The sequence below is a fragment of the Leptodactylus fuscus genome, chromosome 4 (assembly GCF_031893055.1).
Source record: "Leptodactylus fuscus isolate aLepFus1 chromosome 4, aLepFus1.hap2, whole genome shotgun sequence".
NCBI lineage: Eukaryota > Metazoa > Chordata > Amphibia > Anura > Leptodactylidae > Leptodactylus > Leptodactylus fuscus.
The window spans coordinates 89,223,169-89,251,165 of NC_134268.1; positions in this window are offsets into that span (position 1 = coordinate 89,223,169).

Sequence of the window (27,997 nt, forward strand, 5' to 3'; positions counted from 1 at the left end):
CAGTGACATCTTGATCAAAGTATTTTGTTACCTAGAGGCAATAAAGCCCATGAGACGGCATTGATGATATTGCTTCTTTGGATGATTTGTTCTTCCCTTACAATCAGGAATCTAGGCTTACGCTTCTGTCTGATGTCACTTTTTCCTTCCACAGGCAGCCAGTAGCCTTATACTATCTGGAGCAGGAGTGTAGATCTCTCACCAGCAGTGGTCAGCCCCTCTTAGCAGTAGTCTGTCATGACATGGCATCGTCCAGTCCTTCCACTGAACCTGTGTTTACCTATAAATACAGACTCACACACAAGGCTGGAATGAATTGGCCACAGCAGCCATTTTATTGACAAATACAAACATTAAACATTTTATAAACATCCTATAAACATCCCTGAGTCCACTAAAAACCCATATTGACTAAGGAGGTCCTCGGAGCCACCAAAATCAGGCCTGTTAAATCCATTTCACTCCCATAAATAACTTTATCATATGGACATGATTTGTGCGGGCAGTGTGTGGCAAGCACATGGACCCCATTATAGTTTATGGGGTCTGTGTGCTTTTCCAACACAGTGCTTGCAATTGCATTTATATTCCATGTGGACTCTCCCTGGGCGGAATACAAAAGCAGATATGAACAAGGGCTTAGTTTGGTTTTATTGGATATATGTAGCCCCAGGCTAGATAGCAGTAGGAGGTCAAAAATGTATGCTGGAGACCCTCTATATAAGACCATGTTTTAATGATGCTTTGGTGCAGTGTTTAGAGTATTACTCAGTATTCAGAGTTGTAAAACTACCACCCCTATCTGACTTGTATATTAAAAGAACAGAAACCTATTTCAGTGGTGGACAGTGTGGAAAGTGGTGTGTCTGCTGAAGTGATGATGCCGCCTATTGACCATCTTACTAAGTCCTCTCCTTGCTCTCTCCCAGTCTCACTGTTTGGTGGATGGTGGTGGCAATCATGGTCCTGCCAATCTCCTTTTGTCATTTAGGAGACTGAGGTGATAAGAAGCGGCTTACAGCACTAAAGCCAGTCATATACATACAAATTATACAGTGCTGCAGAATATGTTGGCGCTATATAAATAAAGTGTATTATTATTATTATTATTATTATTATTACTCTCTGAGATGAGGTAGTTCATGCTGGTGAACTTTCAGCCTATTTCTTCTACGAACTCCTGGCAACACTGAATACAAAGAGGAGGAGGAGATGCAAAATATAGAGGAATGCATCTTGATCTCTGCATTGTTGTTGAACTCTGCAAATTATATTTAGGCTAAGGCCCTACATTGTGGAAGTGCAGCTTTTTTTTGTTTTTGGGGGTTAAGCAGAAACTTCCTATATATATTTCTCCATCCTTTTGTAGCCATTCCTGGCTTTGGCTCAAACTGCAGCAAAATCTGCAACAAAAAAGCTGTATTTATGCAATGTGGGGCCTTAGGGTGCATTCACACTACTGATACGCTGCCTGATTCTGAACGTTAAAACACGTTCAGAATCAGCGCGTATAAAGCAGTTCCCATTCACTTCAATGGGAGCGCTCGTAGTGAAAAAAGCAGCCCATTCATTTCAATGGGGAGCACTCGTATGCCGGCTCCCATTGAAATGAATGGGAACTGCTTTATACGCCCTGATTCTGAACGTGTTTTAACGTTCAGAATCAGGCAGTGTATCAGTAGTGTGAATGCACCCTTAGAGTAGTTGTGGCATAGGTACATTTAAAACAAAAACAAAAAAAAAAACAAAACTAATTTCAACAAGATATTTTTCAGGGCATCTGGACCCAGAACTATTGAGCCATTGGACTTTTCCAAGCTGCTAATACAGCACAGGCTATAACAATAGCATAGGTCTGATGTAGGTCATTAATAAACAAATGAAAAAACACATGGCAGAATGTTTTGTTTTGTCTATGCCTCTATACAAATCACTGGTACGGCCACACTTAGAATATTGTGTGCAATTTTGGGCTCCGATATACAAGAAAGACATAAGTGAACTTGAAAAAGTGCAAAGACGGGCAACCAAAATGATTAGGGGAATGGGTGGACTGGAGGACAACGATAGATTAATAAACTTGGGGTTATTCAGTTTAGAGAAAAGACGTCTACGGGGAGATCTAATAACAATGTACAAATACATGAAGGGACAATACAAAGAACTTTCTAAGGATATTTTTACTCCTAGGTCAGTGACAGTGACAAGAGGACATCCTCTATGTCTGGAAGAGAGGAAGTTTCACCAGAAACATAGAAGGGGATTCTTCACAGTAAGATCAGTGAGGCTCTGGAACTCTCTGCCCCAGGAAGTGGTGATGGCGGATTCACTGAACAAGTTCAAAGTGGGCCTGGATGTCTTTCTTGAAGAGAAAAATATAACAGGTTATGGACTAGATTTTAAGGACATGTTTATCCAGGGTTTTTATACTGACTGCCAGATTTGGAGTCAGGAAGGGATTTTTTCCCCTGAAATAGGGCAAATGGCATGAGCCTCATGGAGTTTTTTGCCTTCCCCTGGATCAACACTGTAGGGGATTGTAGGGTTATAGGATGGACTTGATGGACTAATGTCTTTATCCAACCTCATCTACTATGTAACAATGTAAGATTAAGCAAATAAAATTGAAACCCTAATTTATGTTTACCCCATAGTCTTATTTGTAGGAACTGCAGTTATTCTGCAAAAAGTAAAAATGCTGAATTTCAGAAGTATTTCGAAAAAGTTAAAGATTTTGTTTGGTCCTGAATCCAAAAACAACTTAGCTTTGAAGGGGTTAAAGCTATTAATCTACCACAGATAAGTAATCTTATGCTTTGCGCTGTTATAATTGCATTGATCATTATACGTCTAATACAATAAGACAGCAATAACAAAATCCATTGTTACTTCACTAAATAAAGTGTGTAAATAATTTGTTACTAGATAACCCTGTAGATGAGTGCCAATATTTAATGTGCTGAAAAGATCCTTTATCTTGCTGCCCTCTATTTGATCTCTGTCAGTAGTGTGCTCCCATAAGACTGATCAGCAGCCTCTCAGTGTCGTCCTTTCCAATCAAGAACTCTTGAGAATAATCTGATGCTTGAAAGTACAAATGCACTTTGTGACAGAGCTGACATTTTTATTGCTCTACTCTGTACATTGTGTAACTATAAAGAAGGCAAGCCCAAAACATCTGGATATTAAAAAGTAGCAGAAGAACTAATGGTGAATGCTCCAACATTCAGCTGTTCAGCTTAAACATGCAGTTGCATTTATCTAGCACATAGAAAGAAGAGTTGGTCCAGTCTCCAAAGAATGATGAGGCCACACAGGGTACTGGAATCTAAGCACCAGTTGTGGGAATCTTAAAGGGGTATTCCCATCTCAAGGATCCTAACTATCCTGGTAGCTTATGTAAATTGAAGACTTTTCCTAAATATATTGCTTTAGAAATGCTGCTTTGTTTTCCTGCAATGTGAACTTATTCCCCCCATTGTTTACACAATGTTTCCATAACCATGGACCTGTGAGATAGGACAAGTCACATTACTCACTGCTCATACTGTTATCTACAGCTCTGGGCAGGATATTAGTTCAGATTATTGCAGTTTGCAGATAAAGCCAAGTCTGTTATCTCTGTACTGTACATAAACACACAGATAACACTGAGTCCGTTCTTTACAAGCATGTGCATACTACCTGATCTGCATAAGTATTGTGATACACTTGTATAGTGTCCCATTCAGCAAGCTGCATTCAGCAAGATGGGAAGGGGGAGAGATACAGGAAGTGAGAAGAAGAGGCACCAGGTAAACTCCTGAAACAGTGAGATGGGAAAATCCCTTAAACGTCCTAGCTGGCACCCACTACTAAAGACTTGCAGAATTTCTCTACTCCAGACCACCCAGGCACTTTAATATTCTGCACATTCTTGGGGTTTGCATGCTGAAACCCTTTCTACCTCACTGACTGTTCCTTATCATTCTTCCCTCTTTATACCGCAAGGAGAACAGATTATGTAGCCATGTGAATAATCCTCAGGAGCGTGAAGACTGTATTAAGAGAACTGCTTTTGATGCCTCTCTACAGTCATGGTGGATAAAGGGCACCACACAGAATACTTGGCAGTGGCTTCGTGAATGAAGAGGTTTCCAATTGTCACCTTTTTAGAGGATTTGCAGCAATCAACTATAGGGCCCAGCAGCCACAAGTAGCAGCAGATTTAGCCCTGGAGCCACTGTGCAGTCTGCCATGACATGAATGCATTTGTTTCTGATAGAGACTTACCCTTGTAAGCCGATGGCTGGTCAGGTAATGGAGGGGTGTACATCTCACCCAGACTACTAAAGTGGGTGAAATGAGAAAACTCCAGAAGGAATGTTTGTTCTCAGCAGACAACTTTCGTACGCTGAGCATTTTGGCAAATCCTCAGTATTGGGCTGGATTTTTAGGAATGGTGGGTAGGTTGGTAGTGGGACCTGTCATTCCACCCCCCTCCAGTCCACACTTTGGAGATGTTCCGGCAGCGACTCAGCTGCAGAGAGTCTGGTCTTCAAGGGAGCTTAAGAAGTCAGCTCCAGCAGTAGACTTGGGCGGAGTTTGGCTGGAGAGCGAACAGAGAGGTCATATTTTTGGAGCTTTTTCCTGAATGATTCCACTGGCTTTTGGATTTCTGTTATTCTAGGTGAGGTAACCTATTCTATGTTTAGTTAGCGCCTAGCCGGGCAGGTATTTATTTTTGTATTGTTTCCGTTTGTTGCTGCACTACCTTTTTGAGTGAAAATAAAACTCTACCTTTGTTTTGCACTAAAGAAACTGTACTTGTCTGTCTATGTAGGGCCGGCTCCAGGTTTTTATGGGCCCTTGGGCGACAGAGCCTCAGTGGGCCCCCTTGTAAAGGAGGCGGGGGAGTCGAGACACTGTGCGTTGCAGATGAAGCGAGTGACGTCACGCAGGAGTGTGGCGTCACCAACGCCATACCTCCCAATTTTTAAAGAGTGGAAAGAGGGGCAAAATGTGCGGCGAATTTGGCTCCACCCACTTATGTTGACTCTGCCCATTCTCATTAATTTATCATGTGCTCCCACACAGTATGATCCTCCTACAGTCACCCATAAATTATATACCCCCCCTCCATCTCTCCCCGTTTCATACACATCCTTCCTCTGCCCCAGTTTCATGTCCCCCTCTCCATCTCTGTCCCCAGTTTCATCACGTTCTCCCCCTTCATCTGCCCAGTTTCATGTCCCCCGTCTCTGCCCACAGTTTCATGTCCCCCGTCTCTGCCCCAGAGTCATGCTGTTCCACCCCCCCATCTTCCCCAGTGTCATGCCGTTCCCCCCCCTCCATTTGCCCCCCAGTTTCATTGGGCCCCCTCCATCTCTTTCCCCAGTTTCATGCGGTTCTCTCCTCACCCCCTTCATCTTCCCCAGTGTCATGTTGTTCCCCCCCTCCATTTGCCCCCCAGTTTCATTGGGCCCCCTCCATCTCTGTCCCCAGTTTCATGCCGTTCTCTCCCCACCCCCTTCATCTTCCCCAGTGTCATGTCGTTCCCCCCCTCCATTTGCCACCCCAGTTTCATTGGGCCCCCTCCATCTCTGTCCCCAGTTTCATGCCGTTCTCTCCCCACCCCCTTCATCTTCCCCAGTGTCATGTCGTTCCCCCCCCTCCATTTGCCCCCTAGTTTCATTGGGCCCCCTCCATCTCTGTCCCCAGTTTCATGCCGTTCTCTCCCCACCCCCTTCATCTTCCCCAGTGTCATGCCGTTCCCCCCCTCCCCTTCACAAAGACAAACACTTACACTCACTTCCCATCATTCCCCCGACGCTCCTCTCTCTCACTCCATTCACATACGCGATTAAAGCAGGAGCTGTGTGGCCCGGCGTGATATCGGGACAGGCAAGTGCTGGGGCGGGCAAGTGCCGGGGGGCCCCCAGAGGCTCTGTGGGCCCCGGCACTTGCCCGACTATGCCGTGCGCTGACACCGGCCCTGTGTCTATGCCACCCCACCTAGCAACCCCAGACCCTGATACCCTCTATTAGGCAACGGGCCTAAAGTGTTCTGTGGACTATTGGAAATTATGAGTACCCGCCAGCAGCTCCCAAAACAATTCCTCACACACCTCCCTAGATGGAAGTCTAAAAATTTGTCAGAATATGCAACCACAAAGCAAATAAATTTTTTTTTTGCTATTGCTGTAATCATACCAAGCTACAAAATAAGTTAACATGTGAATATTACCAAAAAGTAAGGACTGAAAAAATAAACCTGAAAAACAATAGCAAACCTGCATTTTTTTTTTTACAATAAACCACACAATTTTTTTTACTATACAAAACATTAAAATTATGCTATTACAAGTACAACTTATTCTCCAAAAACAATCCTTCGTATGGTTACTTGAATGGAAAGTAAAAAAGATTTGTTTCTTGAAATGTGGGGAGGAAGAAACAAAAACTATAAAACATAAAAAGTCTAGTAAAAATGATACAAACAACTGAAGGATGTCCAGTCCCCAGAATGCAAATGTAATTTGTCAGCCTTTTTTCAGTGTTTAATAAAAATCCAACACTGACATTTTTTAGGCCAGACAATCACCACTTATGTCTGTACAACTCTTATTCATAGTGCAAGGCAACAGAAAAAGAAGGGTGAGGACGAAACACTTCTGTAAGTACTACTACCACTGACAATAAGAATGTTGGGTGGCAAGAGCAACACTGCTTCTTAATTTGGTATCCCGCCAATACAACAGGATTGTTATGCTTTCTGAGAATGTTGATGAAGTTTTTGATTATTTAGTTTGCTCATCCCAGTCACAGGATATTGCATCCAAGAGTAATGTGATATTGAGTCAGGCTTTTGTGTGTTTCCCTTCCTCCTACATAAAATGTAATTTTCTCAAGGGCCTTTCTGGACTTGTCAACTTTTTCTCCTTCACGTTCTTCAGTGATCCTTGGTACTGATGTGTCACCTGCTGAGCCATCTATTTCTCCTAGTCAGAGCAGACTTCCTACTCTTTTAGATGAGCTGGATGAGAACAGTCAGCTTTGTGTGCAAGCAGGAGAGGAAGGCATGATGACTGTTGGTGGTGGAGGTACTAGTGGCAGGAGGTGTGGTACTACTATTATTGGTAGTTGTTCTGGTATAGGAGCAAGGAGGATATCTCAAAGTGGAAATTCTGAGGGTTCCATGGCCATGATGATGTGTTAGAATAAAGCGGGGATGATGATGATGACGACATTGCCTATGAAGAGTCTCTTCCGGATAAGATCAGATGAAGAGGGTAATGGCAGTATTGATAGTAATTCCAGCGATTGCGCAGCCCCAACATCCAAAAAGCCTTTTGAAGACCTAGGGGAACCTCTCAGAGTGGGTGTGATGGTACTGGTGGTGGTATTAGCAGACTTGTTTCCGCTGTTGCTGGTGGCAGATAGTACTCATGGTCATCTTCTGTATGGGAATTTTTTTTTTGCTCATTGCCAAATGATATGTCGATGGTAATGTGCAAAATCTGCAAGCAGAAAATTAGCCGTGGCTGTGTAGGAATGACATCTCTACATACTCAAAGGCATCACTCTCTTATTTGAAAATAGACTTGACAGCAACAATGGTTAGGAAAAATAACAGGAAAAATAACACATTGTCCCTGTCTGGTGCATTCCCTTAACCTGGTGGTTTGCCACTTTATTAACCTGTATAGTGGATTAAAAGAGGTGCTTCTCATGGCCAGAAAAATCTCTGCACATTGCAGTCATTCATACATTGCAACAAAACACCCTGCTTGATTTGCAGCAACAGACCTGTTTAACTTTGCCCCACCTTATCTGCAACATTCCATAATGGTGGAACTCCACCTTAAACATGCTGGAGCGTCTGAGTAAGTGGGAGAAGGTTTTAAGCAATTATTGCATGGAGCAGACCACAGGGACAATGTGTTATGAGGGAAGTGTGATGGCTTCTCAAGGCCTTTGAAGAAGACAACAAATTTATCAGCAGGGACAACCCAGCTCACCCCCAGTCCATCTCATTCATCCAGTGCTCTGCCAGTAACACAAGTTTCAGGAGGGGTAAAAACAGTAGCAGCCAGGCCTAGGACTGTATCTGGTAGATAGATGATTAAGCAATTTTTTTAAACCTTGTAGCGCCAACCAGAGACACACAGGAAACTGACACCCACCATCTGTGCCAGCAGGTACAAGTCATAAATAGAGTACATTTATAGTCCAGCAAATAACTCTGACCCCCATAGAATTCTGGGCCAATATTTTACAGCAGTGAAAGGAGCTGGCCCAGTTTGCCATGGGAGATTTATCTTGTGTGGCCTCAAGTGTTATGGCCGAGTGGGTATTCCTCATCTCCCATTTACTGTACTGCTGTTATTTGCAGCCTAGGCTCACTGAGAGCAGTAAATGGAGCTGTGGAGGCATGGGCAGCACACAGATGTCCATACATGTGCTCTCTGTGCTATTCAATACCATGGGTTATACTGGCAATATCATATAGCAGGTTGGATCATTCTTCTGCCATGCACATTTCCATTTTGACCTATACACCCACTGAAGATAACTAAATATTTTGCATAGTAACATCATTCTGATATCAGACATCAAAGATATGTCTATGAATGCAGAGCATTGCTTTGGAGCATTTGAGTGATATAGACTGCTCTGCTCATATATACTGTATTCCACAATTAGTAGGTGACCTTTTCTATTCTTCTGACTCACTGGTTTAGATGTTGTATTGTCAGCTGTCTCCATCAATCTTTCACTGTAATGTGTTCTTAAACATGTGGGAAGAAGAATGGAAGAGAATAGATTTCGGAAGTATACTTATAATGAGGACTAGAAAGTAAAAAGTAAATGACAGGGGAACAATACTGCACTTCAATGCATCCTATTATCAGATTTTCCAGAATTCTTTTGTACATATATATAATATAGGATTTCACTCATTTCTGCTTAGTTATTGGTTGCTGAGAATTAAAGGTAACAAATTGAAGGATTTATGTAAAGACAAGCAATATATATACGTACTTCAAGAACCGCACAAATCAAATCAAATCAAAAAAGCTTTATTGGCACGTCCGAATAGATATTTGGCATTGCCAAAGCTAGTAAAGTGTGTGTGTGTGTGTGGGGGGGAGTTGGACTCGGGTGGGTGAGTGGTGGGTATGGTGGGGGTGGGGTGGGTGGTTTGGGGTATAACAGTCCGTGGAGTCTCATCTTCCTCTTCGTTGGTGACCGTTATATGGGGAGGTGGGGTGGGGCGGGGCGCTTGGTTTGGGGTATAACAGTCCGTGGAGTCTCATCTTCCTCTTCGTTGGTGACTGCTATATGGGGAGGTGGGGTGGGGGGTGAGGGGGGCGGGTGTATTGGGATAAATATAACAGTCCGTGCAATGCTATCTAATATGCTAAAGCAGAGGTCCATAACATTTGTGAATTCAGATAGTCACATGTGCCATAGAATATTTAAACTGGAAGAGTCCATTAAAGCGAAACATTACATTTAAAACATACATGTTTTTAATGCAAATATATTTCACCCTAGTAACAAGTTTCAGTAAGGCTGCTTTCACATGGAACTTTTTAAAAACTTTTTTTTTTCCAAATGCTATGACATCCCTGGTGCCAATAGCAGTATTTGGAAGCGATTGATAAAAAAAGCGTTATTGGCACTAATCCACACTAAGGAAGAGGCTAATGATATGGCTTTTGGCTGTGAGCTCTATGTGCCACCCAAATGCCAATAAAGGATGATGGGAATAAATGCTTATGCTTAACACAAATGTTGCATTACAGGGGCCACATTTACATTGTAAATTGTAATTTAAAAAAATAAATAAATATTTATTGAATTTATTAAATACAAACTTCTAGATAGTTTTTCTTTTTTTAATTCTCATTTTTTATTAGTTTTTTTTCATTTTATGTTTTTACGAAGCTTAATAAGATACAGACACTCTACCAAGAAACACTTGAATCTGGCATAATTCTAAAATATGTATCTGTTAGACCAACTGATCAACTTTTTGACATCTTCAGCGCAGATTTATTTCAGCTAATTTATGTGCATGTAGCCACTCCAGTGTTTTGTACCAACTAGACAGAATCTTATAATGAGACTTCTGAAGCCTGACGCAGGTGGAGAAACCATGAGAGGTTCTGAGGATAGATGTTATATCCTCATGTGACAAAGAAACTTGGAGATCTTTCTCCCAGGATTTTATCAAGAGCGTAATATGATCAGTGGTGGTAGAGGGCAAGAACTTTTTACAGTACAATTTTCCTTTCTAGGGGAAGCTTACAGAAGGGAAGTGTGATGAATGGCCCAGAGTTATGTTTTTTTTTCACTGCCTTCTCAGATATATTTCCCTTTTGCCCTGTTAATTTACTCGACCTGATTAGCAAGATGCCAGAGATAGTGTTCAATTGTCCAAGCCTAATTCCTCCCTGGAGGTAGCTTGGCTCATCCCTTTGTCTCAACCTGGGCACGGCATTAAGGAGCGTTCACACTACCGTATGTGTCCAACAGCTAGTGTCCGCTGCTAATATCCATTCAAAATCTTGTGCGGACATTAGCATCGGACACTAGCTGTGTCTGTGACATTTTGCATTCATTTAAATGGAAATCGGGTGAGTTCTTTTACAGTCCGTGCCTGTCCTTAACTGTCTGTTTGTAAAGATGTCCGACTTTTCAAGTGGACAGCAAAAACCTACATGTTGGGTTTTGCTGTCCGCTTGAAAAGTCGGACATCTTTGAGAACGGACACTTCTCTCTAGAATCACTTGATAGTCTTGAGATTTTATTGTACCCTGCACAGATTCAAGACACCATGTGTCAGATGCAGCAAAGCAGCCCCAGAACATAACAGAGCCTCCTCCATGTTTCACAGTAGGGACAGTATTCTTTTCAAGATTTGCTTTATTTTTCTGTCTGTGAACAGAGAGCTGATGTGCCTTTCCAAAAAGTTTGATTTTTTTTGTCATCTGTCCAAAGGAAATTCTCCCAGAAGCTTTGTGGCTTGTCAACATGTAGCTTGGCAAATCCTAGTTTGTCAGATTCAAGTTATTTCTGTGACCATTGAATGTTTTTCTTTCATTAAACTAGGGGTACCAACAATTTTGTCCACGTGTGTATATGGTGGTGTTCTTAAAGCTTATGCATTCACAATTCCTCCGGATCCTGCTATTTGTCATCTCCCATTACAATCTATAACACCTTGGTACAATATTTAAGGCAGACTGTCGCAGCTAGTCTTAAAGTTATTTTTGTTTCATTGTTGCATCCTGTTTCTAAAATTGTATTTGTTATTTAATAAAAGGTATATTTTAATTGCTTATCCAGCCAGACCTATGAAATAATCTCTTTTTGTGCATAAGGTCAGCCAGTAGGACCAGTGAGGGTGTGGGTGAGAGTTTGTGTGTATACTCAAGCTACACTTCACAGGGGCCCTCGGAAAAGAGGGTCAAAGTTGCTCATACATAGCAGTCATGTAGAAGTTTGCCACAATTGTTACCTAAAAGAAGGTCCAGTACAGGCTTCAGCCAGATCAACTATTATAGGACATTTGAGAGGAATAGTCAAGGACAGCCACCTTTGTAGTTGGATAGCTTTGTAGTAAGTAAGTATGGCTGTGCTTATTTCCCTTCTATTTTGCTTCTAATCAGAAGTTTGTAAGATAACCTTGGGAGCTTAGATTGCCATGTGAACGATGAGAACAGGGAGCATTTGCATGACATAGGTGACTGGAGAAACTACATAGGTCTGAAGAAGGTTCTTCCTTCCAAACCATGATAAGAAAGGAAAATCGTGGGATTTCAATTGATCTTTTTGGTCTTGGAGGAAGGCAGAAAATTCAGAGAGTGAATAGACTCTACATAAGTGGAAGTTTTCTCTTATTTCTGCTGATATATCAGGAGGAACAGTGATATTCGGAATTTTATGACTTAGACTAATTGAGCCCCATATTGTCATAGCAAGGATGTCAATGCAGGTAAGCCTTCAGTGGGATTCATTACTAAGCAAAGAACATCATCTGCAAAAGCTACTGACTGTAATGTATGTGAGTCTACACTGAAATCTTGTTTACATGGTTGTTGACATACTGCTTGAAGCAGAGTTTCAAGCATGAGAATAAATAGTGTGGAGGAAGGGGTAACCCTGCCTAACATCTAGATAATTTGCCTACTGCCCAAATAAATATGATATTGTCAATAAAATGCATCCACAGATCCAGGTTCATTTGCAGCTGCCCCACGTAGAGCTTTATGTAACTAGGATGACCATAGGGATCAGTATTTACAGCTATTACTATTCATAGTGAAATCGTTTTGAGCCAACCATCTAAATTTGCACAGAAAAATGGTCTTTGATAGGGGTGGTTTCTATCGAAGATGAAGAATGCAGGTTAAAGTGTCTAATGGAGTCAGGAAACGTGTATAGTTCCCCCAAACCCACATATAATGATAATAGAACCAAATATCAGGTATTTTTTTCTTTAGCATATTACACAGATTCAGGCCTGGACTGGGATTAATACGACGTTTATATTAACAAATATGTTAATATTTGAATAGTTTGGGCATTTTGTTGGACTGCGGGGATACCTAATATGTTTATGTTTACTTTTCTTTATTTACTTTTATATCTGATTTAGGGAAAGGAGGATGATTTGAACTTTTGTATTTTTTTAATACTTTTAAAAACTTTTTTTCTTCTTTTACTTTTATGATCAGACAACCTAGGGACATTGAAACTTAGGGGGTTCAGATCGCTCATGCTATTCACTGCAATACTACTGTATTGCAGTTAATAGCAAAATGCCATCAGTTCTATCAGACGCTGCCTCTGGCTGCCTGTCATAGATCTATTGCAATGACAAGCCTGGAAGCCTTCAATAGGCTTCCGGCTGTCATAGCAACCGATCACTGCCCTCCGATGACGTTCAGGAGGGCAGCGATCAGTGAAAAATGGTAGCGCCCATGGTGCCTGCGCAATTTAGACACTGTGGTCCCGTTTCACTGTGGCGTCTAAAGGGTAACAGCTGCGATCAGTGCGGGCACTCCATCTGCTCACACAGCTCGTCCATATACGAGTATTATCAGGAGGGGAGGGGGCGTTCCTCCCCGCTCCACAGTACAGCGCGATAGGCACTGCTGGGCAGAAGGACGTTCCTGGCTAACAGTCAGAAACGCCCTTCTGACACTAAAGCGCTACGGTACCGGGACCGATAGCGCTTTACACCGGGCACGGATCGGGAAAGCCGATAGTGTGCTGAATTCAGCGCACTGTCAGCTTTCCAGCAGTATATAGAACTGCATGTGCCCGATTTGATGAAAGGTCCTCTTTAAGAGGGGAGTCTTCTGAAAAGAGTGGTCAATTTCAATGGGAACAGTGATGAGTGGAAGACGTATATCTTGTGCACCACTGCCCTCAGCATACTCTGCAGGACCTGCCTCTGATAGTCTGTATAACAATAATTATTGTTGCAAGTGGTATTTAAAAAGTCACAAATCCAAGGTTTGCAATAATAATAGTAATAATAAAAATAGTAATAATAATGATAATAATAATAATAATATTGCAATTATATCCCTACCAAACAGATACTATTATGGTGCAGATTAATACAACCACAGATACTTAGGAGGATCCATTAAGGAACTCTTCTGCATTTGTTGGATGTTAATATTGTTCCTGGGAATTATTTCACACATGCTTTCCTCTTCTGATGCATCTACTTTTGTGTTTAGAACAAGCTTTTAGTCTTATTATCTTATATTAGTATTTTAAGCTGCTCCAGCTGGAAAGATACATGCAGGGCACTGACAGCCACATGGACATTTAACCACTTCAGTACCGGGCCAATTTGTGGTCCAGGACCAGACACATTTTAGGTTTATTTTGTATGTGCGGTTTTGAGGGCTGTAACATTTTTCTCGTCTGTCTCATTCAACTAATTTCTGCGTCTTTTTTCGGGGACACATAGGGCTTTATTTTTATGTTGTTTTTATTTTCTAATGTGTTTTAATTTTTTTTTATATCCGGGAAAATATAAACATAATAGGAGGGAAATTGTGTCTGGTTTTCACTTTATTATTATTTTTCTTATTTAATAACACAAAGTGTCACTGAAAAACTTTATAAAAATAGTTTTTCCTCTCCGTTACGGTAATTTTTATTTTGTATGGTGTTGTCAGGGGTGGGGCTAGAACCTTTAATAACGGCGTTTTATTAGCGTATTATTTTATTTTTTAAATTATTTTATTTAAATTTTTTTAAAACTTTTTTATTATATTTTTAGGGTTTTTTTTGGTTTTTTTTTGTTTTTTTTTAGATTTGTCCCCATAAGGTCATAAGAGACCTTTGGGGACATCTGATCACTTTTTTTTTTTTTGTTAGGGAGGCTGATTTCCCCTGTAACTGAGGCTGGTACATTTAGCCTCAGTTGCAGGAGGAATACAGCCTCCTGCACACTGTTCTTTACACTTACAGAGCTGATCTGGGTTCTGTAGATAGCCGTGTATACAGTGTATACAGTGCTCATTGAACGCTGTGTACACAGCAATCGAGAAGGCAGGGAAGGGAATAAACCTTCCCTGCCTTCTCTCTGGGAGCTCCGGCTGAAGTTACAGCCAGTACCCAGCTTCAGCAGCTGCACAATTTTGTGCAGCTGCTGTGTTCTGACTGGACGTACTGGCACGTCCTGTCAGAACAAGGCAACCATTTCCCGGACGTTTATAGTCTATGGGCGGTCCGGAAGTGGTTAAAGGGGATCTATCATTGGGATATGTCATTTTTAACTAATCACATACATGCATAGCCTTTAGAAAGGCTATTCCACACCTACCTATAGTGTGTAAATTGCCTCAGTGGTTTTTGAATAAGTCCATTTTTATTCATATGCTAATGAGCTTCCAGCCAGCACAGGAAGTTCCCAGCAGCACTGCTCTCTGCTATTCTCTCCTATCTGTGTGTGCAAGCAGGAAGCTGAGTCATCATCATCAGCAGCAGCAGCAGCTTGTGCTGTATACACCCATAGGAAACAATAGCAAAGAGGGTGCATGATGGTGCACCGAGTCTAATTAGCATATGAATAAAAACGGACTTATTTAAAAACTACTGCGGCAATTTACATACAAAAGGTAGGTGTGGAATAGCCTTTCTAAAGCCTATGCAAGAATGTGATTAGTTAAAAATGACTTTTCCCAATGACAGAGCCCCTTTAACTAAAATTAGAGTATGTATATTATTTAAACATTCATATTTTTAAGCTTGTATATTTTTTCATAGCATTTTACAATGTATCATGTAATCACAATTGATAACTTAATTTACAATTAAGGGGGTTTTGTGGATATGGACACTTCCACAGCACAGGGGGATAAGTGTCCGATTGCTGGGCAGCCCTATTGCTGGGTCCCCGGGTGATCAGGAAACTATGGGACTTTCAGCACTCTAAGGTCTTCTTGTGAATGGAGCACCAATGTGCTTACATGGCTGGCATTACAGACCGACAGCCCTATGGAAGTGAATGGAGCACCAGTCACGTAAAAAAAGCCCTTAGGGGGACTTTCGTTCCCCTGTTCTCCTGATTGCTGTTGGACCCATAATGGATACATATTCCCTGTCCTCCTGATAAGGTATAAGTATCCATAAAGGGACAACCCATTTAATGGTGTTGTCTAACGGTGATCAGCTGTATGCAGAAGGCCTTCCTCATAAATAGATGGTCAGAGCTGCCCATACATTTCATAATAAATGGCTGATCAAGTAATATATAGATCGGTCAGATTTGCCAAAGTAATAAAAGTTCCACTTTTTATGACTGTAGCTCTCTGTATTGTCAAAAACACTCCTTGACATGTCTCTATAACATGTATATGAATTATTACAATGGGTTATCATGAGACCTGTTTAGGACTACCTTTGTATGCTTCTACTTAGCTGCCTGGTATATAGACTAATATATCTAGCTTTTTATACAGTACATATTAAGTCATCCTTCATTGGATTAGTTTGATTTTCCCTTCACAGAATAATTAATCCACAGACACTTGAATATGTAAGATGCCGGTAAGTTTCAACTTCCTGCATAGCAGTTGACAACTTGCTGCATTTGGTATTCCCCAGATATATGTAGATGTAAGTAAGATGAATGTAGACAGCTTAGAAGATAGAAAACATTTCTGAAGCACTAATGCGTTCTAGCTCTATCTCCAAGAGTCCATTAATAAGCTGCAGAGGAAGTATTTGTAGAAGGATTAATGAACCCACCTAAAAAAGGAAATGATTACAAAGTATAATAAAGTAACCAGGGCTTGTGAATAAAACTGGCACTGTGGGAAATGTCATGTTACCCAAAATATATGTGCATTCTCAAGGATGTCTGGGCTACGATGTAGTGGGAAAATATTGCTGATTATTTCTCAAAGCCAAAAAGATCACTGACATAATTCCCCAAATTTTTGAGAAAATCCCATTTTGGTTGAAACTCCAAAGAGGATACAAAAGTATGTCCCAACTGTGCCTGACTATGGGCAGGAAAGTGCAAGATACTCACAATTAAACCTATTGTACACTAGATAATTAACACACATCTACTGAATTGTATTATACTGGTCCTGACTGTCCTACAACATTTGGTGGTTGTGTACTATGTAGGGGTAAAAAAAAGGGGTCATGTACAGTGTGGGGGCCAAATATGGAGAGTTGTGTGGGGGCATGTCCTACAATTTTAATTAGGGGTACACGCAACCAAAGATAGCTGGATTGAGTATCTTTTTTTTGGGAGGGTGCCTTTCTATAGTTCGCCTCAGGCAGCAGAGGGGCTAGGATCACCTCTGCCTCCCCTCACGGAAATTGTCTATGACTAAAGGAAAACTTTTAGCCCTACACTGTTGTGCATATAGAAGTGTCTTCCTTGTGGGCCCCCCAGAGAAAAATATCCCTCTTCTCGCCCTCACACCGAATGTTCCCCTTGTGACCTCCACAATAATATACAAAAACACTTCCCCCACATACAGTGATGTGTAAGGAGCGAGTGCTGAGCTGCATTCATCACTCACCACCTTGCTGCACGCTTCTTTTTTGCTGACCTCTGCGGCCTTGCTGTGACGTCAGCAATCAGTTATGGCTTCTCACCTGGGCACGGGAACCTGAATGCAGTGCACGATTGGTTCATGCATATATGGAAACCGCATAGTAGCACTTCTACTATACTGTAAATACGGTAACTGCACAGTGGCACTGTTACTATAGTGTATATATGGACACAGTATACTACCACTTCTCCTATATTGTAAACATGAATACCCAACAGTAGTACTTCTGCTACACTGTATATAATCACAGTAGCACATCTCCTATTCTGGTTATATGGACACCACACAATAGCACTTTTCCAATACAGTATGCACTGTGGATATCACTTTACCAGTTTTCTTAGGGAATGTTCACATGTGTGTTGGATGTACAAATAAAATGCTGCATGCTAAACTTTTTTGTGCAGTAAAATAATGGGTACCATAATGGATACCTGACAGGCCTTATACAGTCATGGCCAAAAGTTTTGAGAATGATACAAATATTAATTTTTACGAAGTCTACTGCTTCAGTTTTTCTAATGGCAATTTGCATGTACTCCAGAATGTTATAAAGAGTGATCAGCCTAACAGCAATTACTTGCAAAGTCAATATTTGCCTAGAAAATGAACTTTATCCCTCAAAACACATTTCAACTTCATTGCAGCCCTGCCTTAAAAGGACCAGCTAACATCGTTTCAGTGATTGCTCCATTAACACAGGTGTGGGTGTTGATGAGGACAGGGCTGGAGATCAATCTGTCATGATTAAGTAAGAATGACACCACTGGACACTTTAAAAGGAGGCTGGTGCTTGGCATCATTGTTTCTCTTCTGTTAACCATGGTTATCTCTAAAGAAACACGTGCAGTCATCATTGCACTGCACAAAAATGGCCTAACAGGGAAGAGTATCGCAGCTAGAAAGATTGCACCTCAGTCAACAATCTATCGTATTATCAAGAACTTCAAGGAGAGAGGTCCCATTGTTGGCAAAAAGGCTCCAGGGTGCCCAAGAAAGACCAGCAAGCGCCAGGACTGTCTCTTAAAAGTGTTTCAGCTGTGGGATCGGGCTACCAGCAGTGCAGAGCTTGCTCAGGAATGGCAGAAGGCAGATGGAGTGCATCTGCATGCACTGTGAGGCGGAGACTCTTGGAGCAAGGCCTGGTCTCAAGGAGGGCAGCAAAGAAGCCACTTCTCTCCAGAAAAAACATTAGGGACAGACTGATATTCTGCAAAAGGTACAGGGAGTGGACTGCTGAGGACTAGGGTAAAGTCATTTTCTCTGATGAATCCCCTTTTTGATTGTTTTGGACATCTGGAAAACAGCTTATTCGGAGAAGACGAGGTGAGCGCTACCACCAGTCTTGTCTCATGCGAACTGTACAGCATCCTGAAACCATTCATGTGTGGGGTTGCTTCTCAGCCAAGGGAATCGGCTCTCTCACAGTCTTGCCTAAAAACACAGCCATGAATAAAGAATGGTACCAGAATGTCCTCCAAGATCAACTTCTCCCAACCGTGCAAGAGCAGTTTGGCGATCAACAATACCTTTTCCAGCATGATGGAGCACCTTGCCATAAAGCAAAGGTGATAACTAAATGGCTCAGGGAACAAAACATAGAGATTTTGGGTCCATGGCCTGGAAACTCCCCAGATCTTAATCCCATTAAGAACTTGTGGTCAATCATCAAGAGACGGGTGGACAAACAAAAACCTGCAAATTCTGACAAAATGCAAGCATTGATTGTGCAAGAATGGACTGCTATCAGTCAGGATTTGGTCCAGAAGTTGATTGAGAGCATGCCAGGGAGAATTGCAGAGGTCCTGAAGAAGAAGGGTCAACATTGCAAATATTGACTTGCTGCATTAACTCATTCTAACTGTCAATATAAGCTTTTGTTACTCATAATATGATTGCAATTCTATTTCTGTATGTGAGAAAAACATCTGACAAACACACATAAAAACCAGAGGGCAGCAGATCATGTGAAAATATAATATTTGTGTCATTCTCAAAACTTTTGGCCATGACTGTAGTTAATGGGATCTATTGGGCACCTTTGGCAGTCGGTTCCAGGTTTGTGTGGGACCTTGGGCAACAGAACACCTTTTGGAGTAACTCATGCACACTGAAACAAAAAGACAATCAAAATTGGTTGTTTTTTTCTGAGGGAGACCTACTGGAGTGGACTGTAAGGGGGCGTTCACACTACCGTCGGTGTCCACTCCTAGTGTCCGCTCAAAATCTGGGGTTCTTCTGTCCGCTTGAGAAGTCGGACATCTTCACTTGCGGACAGGGAAGGACGGGTACGGAGTGCAAAAGAACGCACCCGATGCCCATTGAAATAAATGACAGGTGTCACGGACACAGCTAGTGTCCGCTCCTAATGTCCCTGCCAGATTTTGAGCGGACACTAGGAGCGGACACTACCTGTCGGACACCAACGGTAGTGTGAATGCTCCCTAATACAGTCCATTCCATACGCAGATACATCCTGTCTGGACATCGGAAAGTAAAGAGAGGTTTGAGCCAGATATCTGCCTTGGATTCTTCTTTATTTTCTGCCCATGACTCATGATGCAGAACATCAATATTCTGTTGTGGCTTCCATGACTGATTAGACCCAAATGAATGAGTTTCAAGCTGCGGCCTCCAAATCAGCTGCAGAATCTGTAGTAAGATCCAGCAGGACACTTTTTTTCCAGCTTCCTGCTGCAATTAGTTTCAATAGGAGGCAGAATAAGGGAGGAATCTACTGCTGATATAGGGGCAAAATCCACTGTAAAATCAGTGCCAGATTCCACTGTGTGAACAGGGACTGATACTGTTAATAGTGCCACTCCACAGTGGCACCCATACATTATTACATTATATGCTCCACAGTGGCCCACACACAGTATTATATGCTCCACAGTGGCCCCACACAACATTATATGTTCCTCAGTGGCCCCCACACATCACTATCTGCTCCGCAGTGGCCCACACACAGTATTATATGCTCTGCAGTGGGCCCTCTCACTGCATTATATGCTCTGCCATGGCCTCCGCACAGTATTATATGCTCCGCAATGGCCCCCACACAGTATTATATCCTCCACAGTGGCCCCCACACAGTATTATGTGCTTCACAGTGGCCCCCACACAGAATTATATACACCACAATGGCTCTCACACAGTATTATCTGCTTGGTAGTGGCCCCCACACAGTATTATATACACCACAATGGCTCTCACACAGTATTATCTGCTTGGTAGTGGCCCCCACACAGTATTATCTGCTCAGCAGTGGCCCGCACACAGTATTGTATACACCCCTGTAGCCCCACACAGTGTTATATGCCCAATAGTGGCCCCCACACAGTATTATCTGCTCCGGCGTGGCCCCACACTGCATTATGTGCTCCGCTGTGGCCCTATTTTTTTGTATTACAGAATTGTATTTTGTATTTTTGTATTATATTTTTTTTCACATTATTATATGTGGCCCTATACGCAGCATCCCTGTGTTCTTCAACGTGGTGTAGGCTTCAGTGGAGGGCAGCCTGAATAGGAGCATTAACAGGTGAGTAAAAATTATTGGCCTTTACCTATTGAAATAACACAATAAGTAGTGGTTGTTTAAAAAAAAAAAAAAAAAAAAAAAGGTGATGCCCCCTCCCCCCAATTTATTCCATGAGACGATTGGCCCCCACACTGTATTATATGCTCCACAGTGGCCCTGCTGTATATGGACACTGCATGTCACAACTTTTTCCTGTCCAGTAAATGTACACTACAGTTTTTATTCTCCAATGCATTAACATAAGAAATATCATTAGAAAATACATTATTTTACACCTATTGAGCTTCCATACATTACCTTTTTATTTTTTGATGCGAGGGACAGCTCTAATCAGAATTTTACTATGTATGCCCTCGCTTCTATGACTGACTTTTTTGCGCAGTTCGAACAGGTGTCAGCATAGAAATTTTTTGTATCATATCATTACCATTATGAACTTTCAAATTTCCTGCTAAGATTGCACAGACCTGGCACCTTACCATATACTGTTACACTTCAGCAGGCTGCACAATATTGGCCCAGACTTACTAATAGTTAGACAGTATAATCTTAGACAGTCAGAAAATATGCTAAGTATATGACAGCGGATGATGTTGGGTGATAAATCTGGCATATCTTTAGGTTGTCTAATCTAAGGCCTGGTTCACATCTGCTTTCGGTATTCTGTTCAGGTAGACCACTTGGGGACCCCCCGAATGGAATACTGAATGTTAAAAAAGCGGTTAGCTAAGAAACCACATGGACCCCATAGACTACAATGGGGTCTGTGTGTTTTCCACGCGTTGTCTGCACGGATCATGCTGAGAGAAAAGTGCTGCTTCCATTATAGTCTATGGGGTCTGTATGGTTTCATTGCACACCACTTTTTAATGCGTTCGGTATTCTCTTCGGGGGTCCCCAAGCAGAGTCCCTGAATGGAATACCAAACGTAGATGTGAACCAGGCCTAAGTTTATACCACCTTTTAGTTGGCTTACTTTGAGACAGAACTTTGTGACACAATTGTACCACATTTTGGTGCATTTAAGACATGCCCCCTTTAGTCTGAGAAATGTGATCTCAAACTGAAGATGTGCCACATGACACAAGTCTAGTCATAACCACAATAGTAAATTTCAGCCATAGAGTAGTTCTAAGGTCAGTGCACACTGAGTTTTTTGGCGCTGATTGTGACGCTGAATCCGCCTCAAAATCAGTCTCCAAAAAAGCCTCCCAATAAAGTTCTTTTGGGAGGCTCTTTTTGGAGGCTGATTTTGAGGCTGATTCAGCATTAAAATCCTCACTAAAAAACTCAGTGTGAACAGACTCAGACAGTGTCCTGAACTTTCTAAAGTCTCACTGAGGCCTCATTTTTTAATCGATAGTTTTAGTAAAATTGACATTAACCTGATGTGTTAAAGGCATAAAAGTTCTGTATGAAAAATTCAGCTTATAATAGAAACCGCCATTAATCAGGTTAGTTTGCTTTGTACTATATTTATAGTAATTGAACATAGTAAACTATAAAGGCAAACTCTTCAAAGTTCATAGAACTTTTCTTGATATACTAATTGGGTTGTAAAGTGCCCTATGAGAAGATCCTGTACAGCCGTGCACAATACTATGGAATTGCATGGCCTCTGTGACTTCCCCTTATGCTGTATGTATAGAGATATTCTCCTCTAGGAACAGAGTTCTCCTGAAATAAGGGGTCTAATGAAACACGCCAATTATTTTTTTGCTGAGTTTTATACAGAATTTGGCATCGAAAAATGTAAGGAATCGGAAACAAAAAAATATACTAGAACCTGAGAGCCTTCTATGGCAGCTTTATTATGACTCTGTACAATATGGATATGTAATAGCTAAGTGTGTGAACTGTAACTCGGGTGACATTTGGGGGGTAAGAGATTACATTTAGCTGCCTAGTCCAACCAAACAATTCAAGACTTGTGAGATTTGGAGAATGAAAAGAAGTTTTTATTTCTTACCTAGTGAACATCTTTATATTTTAAGATCTAGGAATTTGTCCCATATATTTTTATGTTATTACATGAGAACAGTGGCGTAACTACTGGGGAAGCAGCGGAAGCCCGGCGACAGCCTCTACCGCTGCGTTTTTTTTTTTTAATAGGCTGTTATAGGCTGGAGTTACTCCAGCCGGTAACGGGCCCTACTTACTTACCGATCCTGGCACGGGCCGGGATCGGTAAGTGACACAGCAAGCCCCGCAAACATCATTATTATACTCGGGGGTCTTTTCAGACCCCCGAGTATAATGATCAGAGGCCTGGGAGAGGTAAGCGAACATAACAAACAGTGTTACTTACCTCTCCACGCTCCGCGAACGCTTCGGGGCCTACTTGTGTGACGTCTCAGACATCACATGACTGGGGCCTGCGTCCTTATGCGTCGCGACATAGGCCCCCAGTCACATGACGTCCCTGATGTCATTGAAGATGGCCGACAGCGCGGAGCGCAGGGATAAGTAAGTAACAGTGTTTATGTTTGTATCCCCCTCTCGGTCTCCGATTATTATACTCTGGGGTCTGAAAAGACCCCAGAGTATAATAATTGTTAATGGGTGTCCATAATGGAGCATAATACTGGGTAATGGGGCCACTATGGGGTATAATGCTGTGTTCAGGGGCAACTATGGGGCATAATACTGGGTGAAGGGGACACCAAATCAAATCAAATCAAAAAAGCTTTATTGGCACGTCCGACACTATGGGGTATAATGCTGTGTTCAGGGGCAACTATGGGGCATAATACTAGGTGAAGGGGACACTATGGGGTATAATGCTGTGTTCAGGGGCCACTATGGGGCATAATACTGGGTGATGGGGACACTATGGGGTATAATGCTGTGTTCAGGGGCAACTATGGGGCATAATACTGGGTGAAGGGGACACTATGGGGTATAATGCTGTGTTCAGGGGCAACTATGGGGCATAATACTGGGTGATGGAGCCACTATGGGGCATAATACTGGGTGATGGGGACACTATGGGGTATAATGCTGTGTTCAGGGGCAACTATGGGGCATAATACTGGGTGAAGGGGCCACTATGGGGTATAATGCTGTGTGCAGGGGAAACTGTGGGGCATAATAGTGCGTGTAGGAATGCGGGGGGGGGGGGGGGGGTTGGTCAGGGTCTTCTGCGTCGGTCAAGCGGGGGCCCCATGTCAAAGGTTTGCCACGGGGCCCCGCCATTCCTAGTTATGCCACTGCATGAGAATTTTTACAGTTATTCTTTGCAATACATACTAACCAGCTAAAGCAAGTGCCTGGTGAATTATATTATGCTACTCACAATCAACATCTCCCAGAGCCTTATTAACAATAGGATATAGCTTTATTAACCTCAGCTTCAGCACAGGTCTGGTATCCTTCACTTTAATGTCTTCTCCTTGGTCTCCAGTGCCTAGAAATTGAGCAATGTTTAAGCAGTCCTTATGCCATACTTTCCACTGTGCATTGAGTATATTAATATTTGTACTGAAGAGAGGCTATGACATGCACATTGCCCGACTTTAGTACTTGTTTAATATTGCAGTTGACAGAGCAGGTATGATTAATGCAGATAAAAAGTACTACAAAAAGACACAAGCTTAATCAAAGATCCCAGCGCTAATTACAGGATGTCATTAACAATTCATTCAGGAAAGAGACTATTAGAAACAGCATCAAATGAAGACTGTGTCTAATGTTGCCCTGTGCTGGGCTACCTCTAATGTAAGTCCTCAGATTAAATAACTTCATTTTCATTGCTCTTTTCGGTAATGTGTTTTATAGTAATGTTTATGTGTTTGTTTTCAGATATATTAAGAATGTCATTTTTTTCAGAGAAGACACCCTGACCCTCTGATCCAAACACAGACTGCATTTGTTTTTCTGCAACCAGTGGTTCTGGATGAATAGTCCAATGGGTTTCAACAACTTCTTTTGCCTTCTGTGGTAATTTATTGGTGCAGAAAGTTATCACACTGCTGAAAGTCAAGTTAAACACTGCCATATTTATAGATATTAGCATAAAAAAATGCTGCACTTAGTGGGTATACTGTGCTACCAATGTTACAGATAAAAGTCGGAGGTTAGGCGGCGTTCACAGTGTTGCTGCTCTCCTCCCCAGGGTGTCTGCTGTAAACCCCGGGGAAACCGGACAGCAGATAGCTTACGAGCGGTCGGCTTTAAAACTCATTCATTTAAATGGGTTTTCAAAGGTGACCGCCCTTGCGCGTTTTCAGCCTCTCCACCTGGTGTCGTTTTTTTTTCCGTGGACACATAGTCCTCCATGTAGGATTTTGTGGAGAGGCTGAAAACACGCATGGGCGGTCACCTTTGAAAACCCATTCAAATGAATGGGTTTTAAAGCCAACAGCTTGCAAGCCGTCTGCTGTCCGGTTTTCCCGGGGTTTACAGCGGACACCCCTTGGCGGATAGCAGCGGCAGTGTGAACGCCGCTTTAGAAAAACAACACACAAGATACTGTAAAAGTTACAAATTCAAAAAAACAAAAACAACAACCAAACTTTCCTGAATGAAATGTCCATATTGACCCTTTTTATAATAACATTATTTATTGACTTTGTCATAAATGAGCAGACAGAACCTTCTTCTTGATTCATGTTTTCACACTCCATTGACTACAGCACTAAACCTTTATTATTTGTCTTCTTTACTACACATTTGAGCTTTGTGAATGACTACTTTTATCTCCTTTTAGAACTGCAAATAGTAAGAACCTCAAAATTAATTCTGCCATTATAGACAATAGGTACCAAAGTAAATATGAACAACAATCCAAATAGAAGGCAATTGTAATAAAGATACACAAGCTAAAAATCATTATTCTCTAGATAGTTCAGTTCTAAACATTGATGGAATATTTTGTGGCTACACTGTAAAACGCACGATTTTATGCATAAATTATTGTTTCTTTTGAATCTTTTCATGCTTTAGATATATGATCAGATTAGTTCTGGGCTTGTGGACTTGTGACCCTTTCAAATAATTGAATTATACAGATAATACTTTCCCTCTCTAAGGCATTTATCCTGCTAAAGTCAACTATACAAGAGGAATTGATTTGCAATGATTACTTTTCAGGTTTCGAAAATGTGTTATAATTCATTTCTATGAAAACTAGTTTTTATTTTCTCTCATGCAAAATCATTGTGGCCCTCTTCACCAAGACAAATCATAGTCTGTCTGTGCAATGGCTTCCATTTTATTTTGCAACAATTTTTTTAATCTAAATTGCTTTTGTTATTTAATTTCCTAATCCAAGTTCTGTAAAGTGGAGTTATCATCAAGTTGATCAAAATAAAATAATATGTGTTCTATTAATTGTTTTCTGCTTAAAATTATTGATAAGACATTAAGATTAATTGGAAGTTATAAACATAGATCAATACAAATTACAAAAATATGCTCAATACCTTTCCTCTTTGCTGGACATACCCACATACGTGTGCCATGAGATGTCAGGTTTTCAAGACAACATTGTTTTCCGATAATGTATCACAAAATGAACATAAAGACATCAAGGAGCACACCCAGAAAAAATCCATATATTTTATTAAACCACGAAAAAGAGATAGAAAGGGGCATACACATTAGAAACAATCAAGGTTAAGGGCTGCTGAAATACCAGACGTCCACCCATAGACACTTACCAAAATTGGGTACAATATTCCGATATGAAAACAGATAGTCAGAGCACCAAGCAATAATAAAATGCATATCATACATACATGATTCAATAAAAAACTATACAAAAGAAAAATCCAAAAAATATAGAATATATACATCCCTTTGTAAATAAATGTAATCAATTCCTAAAGGACTGTGCAAGTATACAATATACACAAAGTGCCAAGGATGAGAAACCCCACGTGTATTGGTGCAATAGCAGCTGTCAGAAGACCTACAAGTAGAACTCATATGTCTCTTTAATATACAATAAAGTAATAGTGAATAGAAAGGGTGGACATCTCTGTGTTTTTTAAATAAATGCAGTCTGAAAAATCTACTCTAAAATGTTATTGTTTCTGTCATAATTACTGAATGTTACACTATTTTATGAAAATGTAATTCTCCAGGGAAAGTCCTCAAAATACTCAGCTCATGCTAAAATCTGTCCAAACAATAGTACATAAAGTGCATATATAGTATTGTACAGTGTCTAGATCAGGGGTGCCCAATACGTCGATCGCAATCTACCGGTTGATCGCAATGGACATATGGGTCGATCGCGGGATGCAGTCAGGGATCCCTGCTGTCTGCTTGTTCACAGTGCAGGCTGAGAGTTGACTCTCAGCCTGCGCTGTGAACAAGCACTCTGGACACTTGCAGGCTGGGCAGCAGCAGCTCCGGGGATGACGCGCTCCCCGCTCTTAGGCATAGAGGGGGCCGGGGTACTGCTTGTTCACAGCGCAGGCTGACAGTCATCTCCGGACACTAGAGGCAGGGCTGCCGCAGCCCCAGCCTGCCAGTGTCCAGAGATAACTCTCAGCCTGCGCTGTGAACAAGCAGACACCAGGGATCCCTGGGCGGTCACAGAACGCCGCCGTCTCCTGCTATCACGCTCCGCCCGCCCACAGACACGCCCGACCCCGCCCACAAGAAGTGGGTAGTAGATCTTTGGACTTGGTCATGTTATAAAGTAGCTCACATGCTGAAAAAGTGTGAGCACCCCTGGTCTAGATGAATGGTGTATAATAGTCAGTACAGGACAGTATATCGCTGGGAGGCTCATACATCACTATTATAGGACTCTCCTGGCATACTGTTCAGGACAGTAAATCCAGCCAACACATGAGCCTTGTTTCACAGCTGAAAGTCGGTTGTGTGAATGTGGGGTTATTCTATATGACACCAGTGACATTTTGTTTTTCTAGGTGGTATAAAACCGGAGATACTGCTGTTTGAAGTGACAACTAGGGTTGAGCCGATCTTGACTTTTCAGAATCGATTTTAAAATCCGATTTCGATCATTTTTCATTCCAACCCGATCTCGATCCCAATTCCGATCCAAATGCAAGTCAATGGGATTTTTTTTATTAATCGGAGATCGGATTTTAAAAGCAATCCTATTCACTATACAGCATGGAATCTAACAATTGATTTATTTTTAATCCTCTGGCTACTTAGTCCCCCCTGGTGTCCACTTACCTGCAGAGATGGCTGCTCCGGTGCCCCGTGCCTTCCTTCTTCGCCTCGCTGTTGCTCCACACTGCTTTTCTTCCTTCGCTGCCCCCTCCCTGCCAGGTTAGGAGAGTGTGGGCGGGTTAGGAGAGTGTGGGCGGGTACTGGGAGGGGAGACGTCACGTCTCCCCGCCCTGTACCCACCCACACTCTCCTAAGCCACAAG